This window comes from Ictalurus furcatus, chromosome 11, assembly GCF_023375685.1.
Source record: "Ictalurus furcatus strain D&B chromosome 11, Billie_1.0, whole genome shotgun sequence".
NCBI classification, from domain to species: Eukaryota; Metazoa; Chordata; class Actinopteri; order Siluriformes; family Ictaluridae; genus Ictalurus; species Ictalurus furcatus.
Window position 1 is genome coordinate 11,598,865 of NC_071265.1, and position 13,636 is coordinate 11,612,500.

The 13,636-nt window shown below is 39.1% G+C and overlaps 1 long non-coding RNA gene across 1 annotated transcript in view; it reads left to right on the forward strand.

Annotated features, from left to right (window-relative positions):
• Positions 1–8,868: 8,868 nt before the first annotated feature.
• Positions 8,869–13,636, forward strand: part of LOC128615153 (uncharacterized) — an 11,331-nt gene continuing 6,563 nt past the window's right edge. Inside the window, exons 1-5 of the long non-coding RNA XR_008387152.1 lie at positions 8,869–9,405; positions 9,573–9,692; positions 9,850–10,928; positions 11,021–11,149; positions 11,356–11,422. This is a non-coding gene — a long non-coding RNA (uncharacterized LOC128615153). The remainder of the gene's footprint in view (positions 9,406–9,572; positions 9,693–9,849; positions 10,929–11,020; positions 11,150–11,355; positions 11,423–13,636) is intronic.

A 13,636-nucleotide genomic window follows, 5' to 3' on the forward strand; every position in this document is an offset into this window, starting at 1 on the left:
ACGCCGTCCCTCCAGAATTTCACGTATCAACATACAGTTCGTCTTCGTTATGGTACCGTATACAGGTTTGGGTATTTTTATTTATTTTTTTTTTACGAACGCTTTAAGTGCAGTTAATTATTTGTCATGCTGTACGTGCAAATAGACGACTGCTTGAAGCGGTGGGTGTGTCCCAAATCGCGTAGTTACCGTCTATATAGTAGCCGAGATACATGTATTTTCCCCACTACAGGCCTATAGTAGGAAAGTATGCGATTTGGGACACAGCCGAACTCTCTTGTTCGCCGTAAAACGTAAAACTGCCGTGTGTGATTGTGTCCTGTCGCAAAATGCGGTGAAAACTCCCACACGACGTTCATAATGTGATTAAGGTGTTTACATGTCACTACTACACGTCCATAATGCGACTAAAACAGGAGTACTCCACCTGTCTTAATTAGATTATTGCTTACTTCGATTATGACCTCAATTAGATTAAGGTAAGTAAAAATTGCTGTTTACATGGTAGTTTCTTAATTAGAGTATGGTCTTAATCGGATTAAGAGTGGATTATTGTTGTCCATGTAACCGCAGCTATTGTGAGCAAATCCTCCATCACTTCAAAATTGTCAACACCACGGACATATATTGCGAGCTGCACAGTGTCAGTGACGTCTGTGCTCTCATCAAGAGTGACTGAGTATGAATGGAAATGTTTAGCTTTCTCACACAGTTGATCGTAAAAATGTTACCCGACAGGTCAGAAATGCGCTCTGCCACTGTGTTGGCTGGAAGGCTGATGTTGCTAAACTGACCTTTCTTTTCCGGACAGACTATACTTGCAGCCTGTAACATGCACTGTTTGATGAACTCGCTGTCTTTGAATGGCTTTCCTGCCTTAGCAATCATCTCACTCACCACGTAGCTAGCTTCGACTGCTGCATCACTCTCTTTGCTTGCTTTCTTGAAAAAATCTTGTTGCCTCAGTAGACATGTTTTAAGTTTGGCGACCTGGTCCTCTCGCTCATCTCCCTGGTATTTTGCATACTCCTCAGCATGTCTAGTTGAGTAATGACTTCGGATGTTATACTCCTTGTGCACCGCAACTTTATCTGTGCATATTAGACACGTCGGAATGCCCCTGTGCTCTACAAAAAAATATTCCGTTTCCCACTTCTCCTGAAATTGTCTGTGCTCATCGCCAACCTTTCTCTTCACGGCAGATTTTGAAAAAGACATGACTGGGTGACAAAAAAAAATTTTTGCACTGGGTGACACTCCCGAAACACGTTTCAAGTGACCAACATTGATAATTCGTGTTGTTGTCACGAGCCTGAGCTATGGTAGCCCACAAGTGTTAAAAAATATAAAACTCCCAGGGCAATGACTCACGCAGGTGCATGTGAGAAAAAACTAACACTAAGCTTTGATTTCAAGTAGGGCGCCACAAAATATCATTCCGCGGGCCGCAATTGGCCCCCGGGCCACGAGTCTGAGACCCCTGCCTTACAGAGTGAGAATGGACACCTGGACCTGTTCCTCCGCTTCCTTCTGGGTCCCTCACTGGAGTCCAATCAGACTCTCTTACGAGGCTTAATGTCCCAGACAGGAAGCAACAGTAAAATTATCCCTAGGCGGGGCATTAACCGCTTCTTTCTAAAAACAAACCAATCTCCATCGCCTTAATGAATTATTCATATCTATATGATACCTTACATTTGTGGTGCATGTTTTGTCAGTTGGATTTTCTTAAAGGTTTTATTGGGACAGGATTTTTACCCTGTCCCAATATTCCCCCTTATGCCTTAATGACTTTCTGACTTTAGTCCCAGCCTGGTACACTTTATCCTGGAAGTCTGATCTATTATTGTGACACTGGTATTGAAGCTTAAAGGGCTTTGATTGGAAACACAGTTCTGCTGAATGTCTAATTTATTGCCAGAGTAAAGCTGCTTTAGACAAAACACACGGTTCTTCTAACTTTAATTCAATTAAATTTTATTTGTATAGCGCTTTTTACAATAGACATTGTCTCAAAGCAGCTTTACAGAAATATTAACACGGTATACAGATATTAAAGTCCCAACTGAGCAAGCCACTTAGTGGCGATGGTGGCAAGGAAAAACTCCCTAAGATGTTAAGAGGAAGAAACCTTGAGAGGAACCAGACTCAGAAGGAACCCATCTTAATCTGGGTAACAACTGATAGTGTGAAAAAGTTCATTATGTATTTATATGAAGTCTGTTTGGCCTTAGAAGCAGCCGTAGTCCCAGCAATCTGGAATTGGAGTAGATGAGAGCTCCATCCAGAATTAGGACATCCGAAATGGATCAGGCAGGTCCGGAGAGCAGAAAGGATCAGGATCACTAGTCTCCATAAAATCGTGTGTGGCTTGACAGAAGGAGAGAGGGAGAGAAAAAAATTATTAGGACTGTGCTTAGCATAACAGAAAGTCTAGTCAGGGTAGGCTTGAGCAAACAAATACGTTTTAAGCCTAGACTTAAAGACTGAGACTGTGTCTGAGTCCCGAACACTAATTGGAAGACTGTTGCATACCTGTGGGGCTCCATAAGAGAAAGCTCTTCCCCCTGCTGTAGCCTTCGCTATTCGAGGTACCGTCAAATAGCCTGCATCTTTTGATCTAAGTAGGCGTGGCGGATCATAGAAATCCAAAAGTTCTCTTAGATACTGTGGCACGAGACCGTTTAGTGCTTTATAGGTTAATAATAGTATTTTATAATCAATGCAAGATTTCACTGGGAGCCAATGCAGTGTGGATAAGATCGGGGTGATGTGGTCGTATCTTCTGGTTCTAGTTAGGACTCTAGCAGCTGCATTCTGGACTAACTGGAGTTTGTTTATGCACCTACTGGAACATCCAGACAGTAAGGCGTTACAGTAATCTAGTCTAGAGGTGACGAAAGCATGAACTAATATTTCTGCATCATGTAGTGACAATATATTTCTTATCTTAGAAATATTTCTGAGATGAAAGAAGGCTATCCTAGTAATATTATCTACATGAGCATCAAATGAAAGACTGGAGTCAATAATCACACCAAGGTCTTTTACTGCTGTACATGATGAAACAGAAAGACCATCCAGAGTAACTATGTGATCAGAAAACTTACTTCTAGCTACACGTGGTCCTAATACAAGTACTTCTGTCTTATCAGAATTAAGTAAAAGGAAGTTAATAAGCATCCAACGTCTAATGTCCTTTACACAATCCTCAACTTTACTAGGCTGCTGTCTGTCCTCTGGCTTTGCTGAAACATGCAACTGTGTATCATCAGCATAACAGTGGAAGCTAATTCCATGTTTACGAATAATTTGACCTAGAGGTAGCATATATAAAGTAAAAAGCAGTGGGCCTAAAACAGAACCTTGTGGAACTCCAAAAGTAACCTCTGTATGCATGGAGAAGTCTCCATTTACATCTACGAACTGATAACGATCAGTCAGATAAGACCTGAGCCAGGAGAGGACTGTTCCCTTAATGCCAACAACATTTTCTAATCTATCAAGGAGAATAGTATGATCTATAGTATCGAAAGCTACACTAAAGTCAAGTAACACAAGCAGCGAGACATAACCCTGATCAGAGGTCAGTAGTAGGTTGTTTACTATTTTAACTAATGCTGTCTCTGTGCTATGATGAGGTCTAAATCCTGACTGATACATTTCATGAATGTTGTTCCTATGTAAGTATGAGCATAGCTGCTGTGCCATAACCTTTTCTAAGATCTTGGAGAAAAAGGGGAGATTTGATATAGGTCTATAGCTGGACATTTGAGAAGGGTCAAGGTCAGGTTTTATAATCAGGGGTTTAATAACTGCTAGTTTAAGTGATTTAGGTACACAGCCAGTGCTAAGGGAAGAATTTATTATATTTAAAAGTGGTTCAATTACTCCAGGACAAATCTGTTTAAAGAAACATGTAGGTACAGGACCTAGTATGCAAGTTGATGATTTCGCTGAAGGGATTAATGAAGCTAATTCGGTCTCTCTAAGGGGAGTAAAACATTCTAAACATTGATCTGATATTGCTATATTATCTACAGGGTTAGTTATAATACTGTCTGGTTTTAATTTAATAGCCTGAATTTCACATCTAATATGTTCAATCTTATCAATGAAAAATTCCATGAAATCTTCACTGCTATGTAATGATTGAGTGCTTCTTTCTGTAGTGGTTTTATTCCTAGTAAATTTTGCTACTGTGTTGAATAGAAATCTAGAATTGTTTTTGTTATCTCCTATTAACGTGGAGAGATAGACTTTTCTAGCATCACTAAGAGATTTTTTATAGTTCAGTAGACTCTCCTTCCATGCTGTTTCAAATATTACCAATTTGGTTTGACGCCATTTACGTTCTAATTGTCGAGTGATCTGTTTTAAGGTACGCGTTTGATTGTTATACCAGGGTGTTAGTTTTTTCTCTCTAATTAATTTTCTATTGAGTGGAGCCACTCTATCTAGCGTGTAGCAGAGTGTTGACTCTAACCAATCAGTCGCCTGATCGAGTTCTATCGGATCAGACGGTGATCCAAATCTAAATGGTGTCTCTGCGAGGTTATTGATGAAACTGGGTGCAGTAGCTGATGTGGAAGTATGTTTTACGCAGTAGCGAGGCGAGGTGGAAATATTATGATCAATACATATTATGAACGATTTAAGATAATGGTCTGAGACAACTTCAGACTGAGGAAAAATGACAATATTTTCTATATTTAATCTGTATGTTAGTATGAGGTGAAGAGTGTGACCACCATTATGAGGAGGTCCAATTACATTCTGATTAATCCCTACTGAATCTACGATAGACACAACCGCTGTTCTCAGAGGGTCTTCTGGGTTATCAAAATGAATATTAAAATCACCGACGATTAATGCTTTATCTACAGAAACAACCAGGTTTGAGAGAAAGTCTGCAAATTCACTAAGAAATTCAGTATATGGCCCTGGGGGTCTGTAAATAATAATTAGAGGAATTGACTTATTTTTTGTGGCTACATAACTTATACTGGTATAAAGAATTTCAAAAGAATTAAATTTATGACTACGTTTTTGTGTGACGCCTAGATTTTGACTATGGATGAGACCAACACATCCTCCTCTACCACTTGAACGAAGCTGATGTATATAACTGTATCCAGGAGGACTGGCTTCATTTAATGCTATGTACTCATCTGGTTTAATCCAAGTTACCGTTAAACACATTAAATTACATTCCTGATCAGTAATGATTTCATTAGCAATAAGAGCCTTAGACGCAAGAGATCTAATGTTTAATAGTCCTAACTTCAGATTAAAGGTGCTGGATGTGCATTCAGTGTGATCTAATTTTATGTTAATTAGGTTACTAAAACAAACATTCTGAAATTGTCTATGTATTTATATAGCTCGAGGAACAGACAGTCTGTATTGTATGTACTACAGGTGTTGAACTATTAATTGAACATTGTTTATGATGAATGTTGTTATTGTAGAAGATGTACTTACGGTAGGCAGTCACTTGGAGTGTAGCGCCTTGGAGATGTTGTCTGACAGCAGTTCCGTTCCGAGGCTGCTGGGGTGCAGGCCATCAGGACGAAACAAGCTGGGACGCTCCCAGAACAGATTCCAGTTATTAACAAACAGCAGATTCTGTTCATTACACCAAGAAACTAACCAGTCATTTAAAGCAAGAAGCCTACTGAACTTTTCAGCTCCACGTCTGTATGTGGGAAGAGGTACAGAGACGACGATCTTTGCGGTGGGTGATATGCCTCGTACCGTCTCGATCAGGCTGGCGAAGTCCCTCTTCAGAACCTCCGTCTGCCGTAGCCTGATGTCGTTTGCCCCCGCATGCAGCACAACCAATGCGCTCGTCCTTCTTCAGTATCCCAGATACCTGCGCAGCGACATCAAGGAGACGAGCACCAGAAAACAATGTGTGCACACCTTACCCTTTGTTGAAGCGATGCGGATGTTTCGCACAATGGAGTCTCCGATGATCACAGTGTTTGGTCTGGTCTGATGGAGAGGGGCGAAGCGGTTCCTGGTTGGGATCTCGAACACCGGAGGTGTAGAGGTCCTTGCCCGCGGTATGGCTCTCACCTTTCGCTGCTGGTGCACCCAAGGTCCATGGTGAGTTGGCGCCGGCGTGACGGAGACCTTGGCTGGAGAAGTCTTGGGTGCACGGTCCCTGCACAGGGAAACACACGGCATAGAGGGGCTGGGAGTGGTAATACTATGCTGCGTGCTTACCTTGGATGTGTAGGCAGAAGCACAAGATGTTTCCAGCACGGTTCTTCGCTCCAGCAGCTGGACCTGCTTGTCGAGTAGGCCGTGGAACTGTTTCTCCACATCCTCCAGTTCCAGCAGCACCATGTGCAGCTCGAGCGAATCCTCATCTGCACTCAAAATCGGAGAAACAGACATATTTGCTTTTAAAAAACAGCGTTAAATGAGATAAATGTGAATGTAAACAAGGCTAGCGGCAAGGTGATGCAACTACAAGCTAGTCGCGGATGTTTGCAAGAACCAATAAAACTTAGCGACAGCGCAACATTACGATTGTTTTATCTAAAGTAGTATCAGTTATACTTGTAAACGTTGTAAAGAAAGAACGTAATGTTATATATATATATATATATATATATATATATATATATATATATATATATATATATATATATATATATATATATATATATATATATATAAAATTTTTTTAAAGTATAGAGATTACAAGAATAGCGTCAGCTCGAGGGACACTGCTTCCTGCGACACTTCCTGCTTCCTCGGTTGCCAAATCAATACCAAACAATAGAACTCACTCAGTTTACACAGGACATACGGAGATACAAAAAAACACCTGATGTTCAGTAACACATAGAAGTCTTCTAGCTCAGTACACACTTGCAATATAACTTGATTAAAAACTCTTCTGTACTTTTAGATAATGCTTCTAAATATTGATTATACATATAGATGATGTTTGTTAACTAATATTGATTATTGGATTACGCTTCTAAATATTGATTATACATACAGAGCAAATTGAGCAGAGTTAAATTTTTGGTGTTGAACAGAGAGTCAATCTATCTCTACTTGGAGCTGATCTAACTCTGTATGTTGTCTAAACTGTTAGCTTTCACACTGTACCACGAAAGAGTTGGTGTCAAAATGGAGTGTTATAACTGTTTTCTAGAAATCAACTCTGATAGTGTCACCGCTATGGTGGACCACACCATTAGGAGTGACTGACCTAGATTAGACTGGTCGCTGATTCGTCCGTCTTTCTGGTGGGAGTTTGGTTAACGGACCCTCCCTTAACTCTAGTGGAATGCACAGCAGGTGGAAGGAAGGATATTTTGTGGAAGAAGACTTTTCGCATTGTGTCGGTAAGTAACAGTTTATTAGATTACCCAATGCGTGCTATTGTTATATACAGATGAAAATACGTATTTACACTTTGGTATGATGTTTATGTAGCTACTTCAAGGAAGAGCAACAGTAAAGCTAGAGCCGACAAACTAACATTACCTAATGTTAACGTTAGCTAACGTTATCATTAGCTGTTAATTAAGTGTCTGGCAAGCTAACGTTAGCTATTGTGTGTATCTTCTACTTTCTGATTACTGGTCTATAAGTGAACTAAATGGAAATATCGTTTGCAAAGTTTGCCCATGTCAATTATGTGACGTTACATCAGTTATGTTAACAGTCTTTTGAATAAGAGAACAGCTAAAATTAGCTAGCTAATTAGCTAAAGTTAGACAAGAACCTGCCCCCACACAGCAAAATCCCCAGTGTTGATTTAATACCCCGAGTGTTGAATTTACACCCTACAGTGTTTATATAAGTCCATTGGACACAAATGAACACTCTGGGTGTTAATTCAACACAAGGATTTTACTGTGCACGTGTTAGCTGCATGGAAGCAAAGATCCTGATGAGGACTGGGCATATCAAACTTAAATTCAGATTATCAGACATGTGTGGGTAGTTAATTTGAAGTTAGGAAAGTAAATTTGAAGGACTCATTCACAAAGAGGTTTTTCATGCATAATAAAGGTACTTTCACACGAGAAGTCACACCGCTAGTATTCAGTTCATTTTCAATGGGAAGCGGGCAGGTCAGTGGCGGTAACGTTACGGCAGTCCCGAGAGAGTTGTCGCTAGTGCACAAAGAGCACGTCCGCCCGCCTCCGAAATGAACAATGTTAAACTATAGAGGTGCAGGAATTACAGCCAAACCAACTGACAAATGAATGCGATTATCCTCAAATGATCAATTTTTGTCTCACTTTTCATAAGCAAGCAATAATCTACCTGACAGATAGAAAATGTGCTAAATTTGCTGACGTGTTTATTGCATGTTTTGACATGAATTCACATCGCGCAATACACTTTTGTGTAACAATGTCTTGTTTTAGAGAGGCATTATAACTTTGGCTCCTATTTGGACTGTGTTGGCCTGGCTTGATTAACAAATAGTTATTCTATATCCTTTTACAGGAAATGCTGGTGAAAGTGGAGATAGGAGGAGTGCAGAAATGTATTAAAGTTCCGCAGGCTGATGAAGTCTTTCAATTTGAGAAGTTCCTTCAAGAAGGTTTGTAGTTTATTTATGGGAATATTTTTGCATTTAATGCTGTTATCACTGTAGATGAACATGCAATATTACAGATTCTCTAAATAAAGAGTTTGCAAGTCCTATAGTGTTAGCATATGAATTACAGAAATGGTTCTGTCAGCAAACAAAAATCATCTCCATGCCTATTTAATACTGTATTCTCACAATGTACTGTACTTTTTATTCTCCTAGTAACAGATAAGTTTAGTCTGCACCCAGACAGTTTCAGTCAGGGCAAGCTCTCATTCACTGATGTGTCAGGAACAGAGGTGGATGGAGATGTCTTTGATGAACTTGTCAAGTCAGGTGTCTTGACCTTCAAGCTCCCTTTACCAGTAATGGGTAAGGATGTCAGGGCATGGGAAAAGGTAGGGGTTCGATGAGGTATCACAGGCAGTGTAAACTAAGAGACATATAGTGTGTTGTCTAAAATATCTTTTTGAGGGACCTCAAACTATTATCATTTGCTATACTATTGATCATTACGTTACATACATCTTATTCGTATGTGGAAAGTACTTAATGAAAATGATATACTTTATATTTTTTTTATGTAACCATTCAACTATTTGTTGAAATGCTTTTGTTACTGATAAATACATGTACATTTAAATTGATTTTGTTCTGTCTGTGATTTTGTAGATCTGGATGTTCAGATGGTCTCAGATCAAGCATCCTCCTCTGTACTGACTCTACTATCCCCAGCTTCATCCCATTCATCTGATTCCACAATTGTCCTTGAGTCCACAAGAAAGAGGAGGAACCCAACAGGGTTAATGGACCAGAATGAAACAAGACAGGTAAGCTTTGAATAAATGCATTTAAAATCCTCAATTACGTTATGGTTTATTATTGATACTTATCTGTAGAAGTGTTTTGTAAATGTATTCTCGGCATAAAGGAAAGGCATTAAAAATCCTCTTAAATTTCCATGAGCATGTCATAACAATGTAAGATGTTTTGGCAGAAAGTTGATTGTGTTCTGAGGGCCAATCCAAAGGGTGAGGAAATCTTCAAGGAGTATGAAAAGACCAAAACACTAACAGATGGTGAACCTCCTGGTTGCAGACATGTTAGAGCTACATGGGTAAGAATTGGAGGTCACTTCCCTCCCTTTGTCATCACAACAGATTCATGTGGCACAGCTAAAGAATGCTATTCTGTGTTGCTATAAAAGGGGAATTGATCCTTTAACTTCTTGCAAAACATACACGCTTGCAAAGTGAACTGATTTATTTTGAAAGGAGGATTCCATCGTCAAGTGTGAGGACAAATTATGCACTGGGAATTGTGACACTTTTTCCATACCTCCAAGATCCTTTCTCCAATCATGGATATGTAAGTTCTGTCTGAAAACCCAAACGAGTGTGTTTTTATATTTTCTTCCCTTTTACAGTTTTAAAGTTAAAATGATCTTGTTTTAGATGAGTGTTTATAGGTTGCTCAGCTTTGTATTTTCCACTTGTTTTTGTAATGTTATATAGTCATTGTGTGAACTTATTGTGTTGAGTAATTCATTCTTGAAGCCAAGCACGAGATGCCTCTCTTTGGGTCTTTTCTTAAACAGGAACACTACTATGATCCTGACGGTAATACTGGCTTCATTGCATGGAGGATCAAGACGGTTCAACGTAACACCTGTGCTGGCTCCCGGTGTCATTCCAAGACTGTTCTTCAGGATGGTCCAAAAACCAGATGAGAATCTCTGTTAACCTGTCAACAGCTATTTGGTGAGGAGTGCAGGGAGGCAATATCTACAATACGATATTCCACTGGTGAATCTGTGGTCAAAGAGAAGATGAGAGCGACTTTCCAGTATCGACAGAAGATGGTCGGTGAGGATGCATCATCTTCAGTCCTGGATTTGTTCCCTCGTTTCCTTGATGTATCTGGATTGGTAAGAAAATCTTTAGCTTTGGAAGTAGTTTTGAAAATGAAATGACCTTCTCTGTAGTTATTAAATGAGTTCACGGGTACAGTACAGAAAGGAGTTGTTCAATGATCACCGTAACACCAACAGGCCGGTCCAAACTGAGAAATTCAATGTTCTAATCTTTTATATCCCAAATGTATGCATAAATAACACAGCAGATCTTAATTTTTAGTATTTGACCTTTCATCAATTTATGTCTGTTATGTTTAAACCTGTATAAACCTTGTTTATAGATCGACAAGGATTTCTCTATGATGTTTGCTGAAGAAGTGTCTCAGAAGTTCCTGGCAATGTGGTCAACATTCTTCAAGCCAAAAATCATTGCAGACTGCAAGACTCTTAAGAATATGGGCGACCTGCTGTCAGGAACTGAATCTGAGGACTACAATGGTCAGTATAAACTGTTTTGTATTTTAAAAATGTTCCAGTCTTTAAAAAAATAATTAAAGAGAGATCATTTAATTATTTTGTGATGTCTTTAGGATGGGACAGCGATATGTCCTCAATCCTTTTGCTGCTGCATCTGCTCCCTCTAACCTCAAGAGGCCAGAAAAAAAACATCCAAGATCAGTTCAGCTCAAGCAACCAGCCATCTTGTGAGATATCTTAAGGTATGCAAAAATTAATATTTAAACATCAGATCTTAATTTTAGGAACTCTTGAGGTGTAGATTATTTTGGGATTCTGAGACCTGCATCTCAATCTCATTTTGCTTACTCCACCTGCAAACAAGATGTGACGGTGCTAGTGATAATGTAAAAAACATGCAAAGAGTTTTATTTTCATATTTATTTTATGTCCCTTTGCTGACCTTCAGGAAGGAGCCAGTGTGACTACCTTCATTGAAAGTGCTGACACAAGACAACCATTCCTCCTCTGCATCGGTGAGCGAAAGAAGGATATACAAAAGTTCTACTTATTATCGACCAAAAGCCGATCCCACTTAAGGCGTACACATCAGTGGCAGCTTTTGATGAACTGTTCAAAGTTCACTATGTCTTCAGTTTCTCATATGATGAAACTCTTTGTAATTTCTACACATTTATCCAAACCACTAACATCGATGTCGGAAGAGCAAAGGAGAGCCTGCATGTTAAAGAACTTCAAGCACGATTCCTGCAGCGAGATTAACAGCCTTGAAAATGCTCACATGTTTTGTATGTAAAGCACACCTCAGAACTTGTTTGGTTCTTTGTCAACATTTAAAATTTCAACATGGTTTATATCCTAGCAAAAAGTTACGTTTAAAATGTTGAGAGCCAGGTTGCCCGTTCTCATTTTGTATTTATAGTGACTTCCGAAAACACCTCAGCAAGGTACATAGTCACACTATGGATCAAGAGATTGATACTAATCAGGATCTTCGGAATCATCGGAATGTTCAAATGATCGCCCAAATTCTGTTGCCACTTTACATACTTCACAAAGTTCTGTTGTTACAAGTCAGCTTCAATGTGTGGATCAATTGTTGCTCTTTTGCAAGCATCAGGTCTTTCTGAAAGTGCTGTCCAAACAATTGTTTGTTCAATGGAAGAAGAATCCAAGCAATAGATGCAATTCTTAAAACTGTTTCTCCTGAAAGTACAAGTTCAGACACTTGTAGAAGAATAGAACACTGTTTTGATCAATTAGGGAATCCTTTTTCAGCATTAAACACTGAGTCAAGGAGACATAAATATTATGATGAGAAATGGGAAATAGTTGAACCTAAAGAATGTGTTCTTGAGGTGAGAATGGATTTGCGCAGAGATAGAACTACAGGCAGGTTCCCGTAAGAGACAAGTGCATGTATGTACCCATTCTGGGTACACTGAAATCCATATTCAAAAACGGTCAAGTTAGAGAGAGCTTTTTACAGGACAAACAGAGTGGAATTAGAGTTTACAAAGACATTAATGATGGGTTGTATTTCCAAAACCATGCACTGTTCTCGCTGCAAAAGCACGCTTTACAGATTCTACTCTATTACAACGATTTTGAAACTGCTAACCCTCTAGGTTCCAAGAGGGGGATCCACAAACTTGGTTGTATCTATTTTACTCTAAAAAAAATCTTCCACCCAAGTGTAACTCTGTACTGATTAATGTACATCTTGCAGCTCTATTCTACATGGAAGATCTTAAGACATATGGTTTTGATGTGATACTAAAGCCCCTTATTGATGACCTGAAAATCTTAGAAACCGAAGGCATACAGCTTCCTTGTTTTGAACAACCATTGTTTGGCTCAGTAATTCAAGTAACAGGAGATAATTTGGCTTTAAATGGCTTGCTGGGAATCTTTCAGTGCAACTAATTTCTGTAGGCTTTGTTTAATTAGTAAGGAAGAAGTTCAATCTATATTTACTGAAGATCATTCTGGGTTAATTTTCCGTTCCAAAGAGGTTCATACTGAACATTGTAAGGCACTAAATGAAAATCCTGAACTGCGGTCAATATATGGTGGCAAAAAGTCATCTGTGCTCAATTCATTACAGTATTTCCATTGTACTGATAACTATGCTGTTGACATCATGCATGATCTGCTAGAGGGTGTGGTACAGTATGAACTTAAACTGGTTTTTGAGTACCTTGTTAAACAGGATGCAGAGCTTTAATTATGGTTACACAGACCGTAAAAACAAACCAAGTGGGTTAAAAATGGATGATAAGTGCAAACACCTGGGTTTGAATGCCATACAGTCATGGTCTCTTCTGCACAACACTCCACTGATATTTGGTGGTCATTGAAAGGAATAACAATCACTGGAACTTTCTCCTGCTTTTGATACAGATTGTCAATATAGTGTTCTCCTACACCATAACTGATGGGATGATATGTTACTTAAAACATCTGATCTGTGATCACCATACTCTATTCAAAGAATTGTTTCCTGACAAGAAGTCGATTCCCAAGCACCACTTGATGATGCACTATCTGAGATGCATAAAAAAATTGGACCTCTTATCCATATGTGGTGAATGCGATTTGAAGCTAAGCACCATATTTTCAAAAGATGTGGCAAAAATTTCAAGAATCTCATTAAATCATTAGTAAAGCAACATCAACGTCAATTGGCATTTAACTATGAAAATGATTGTTTTAGAAGGTTTGAATCT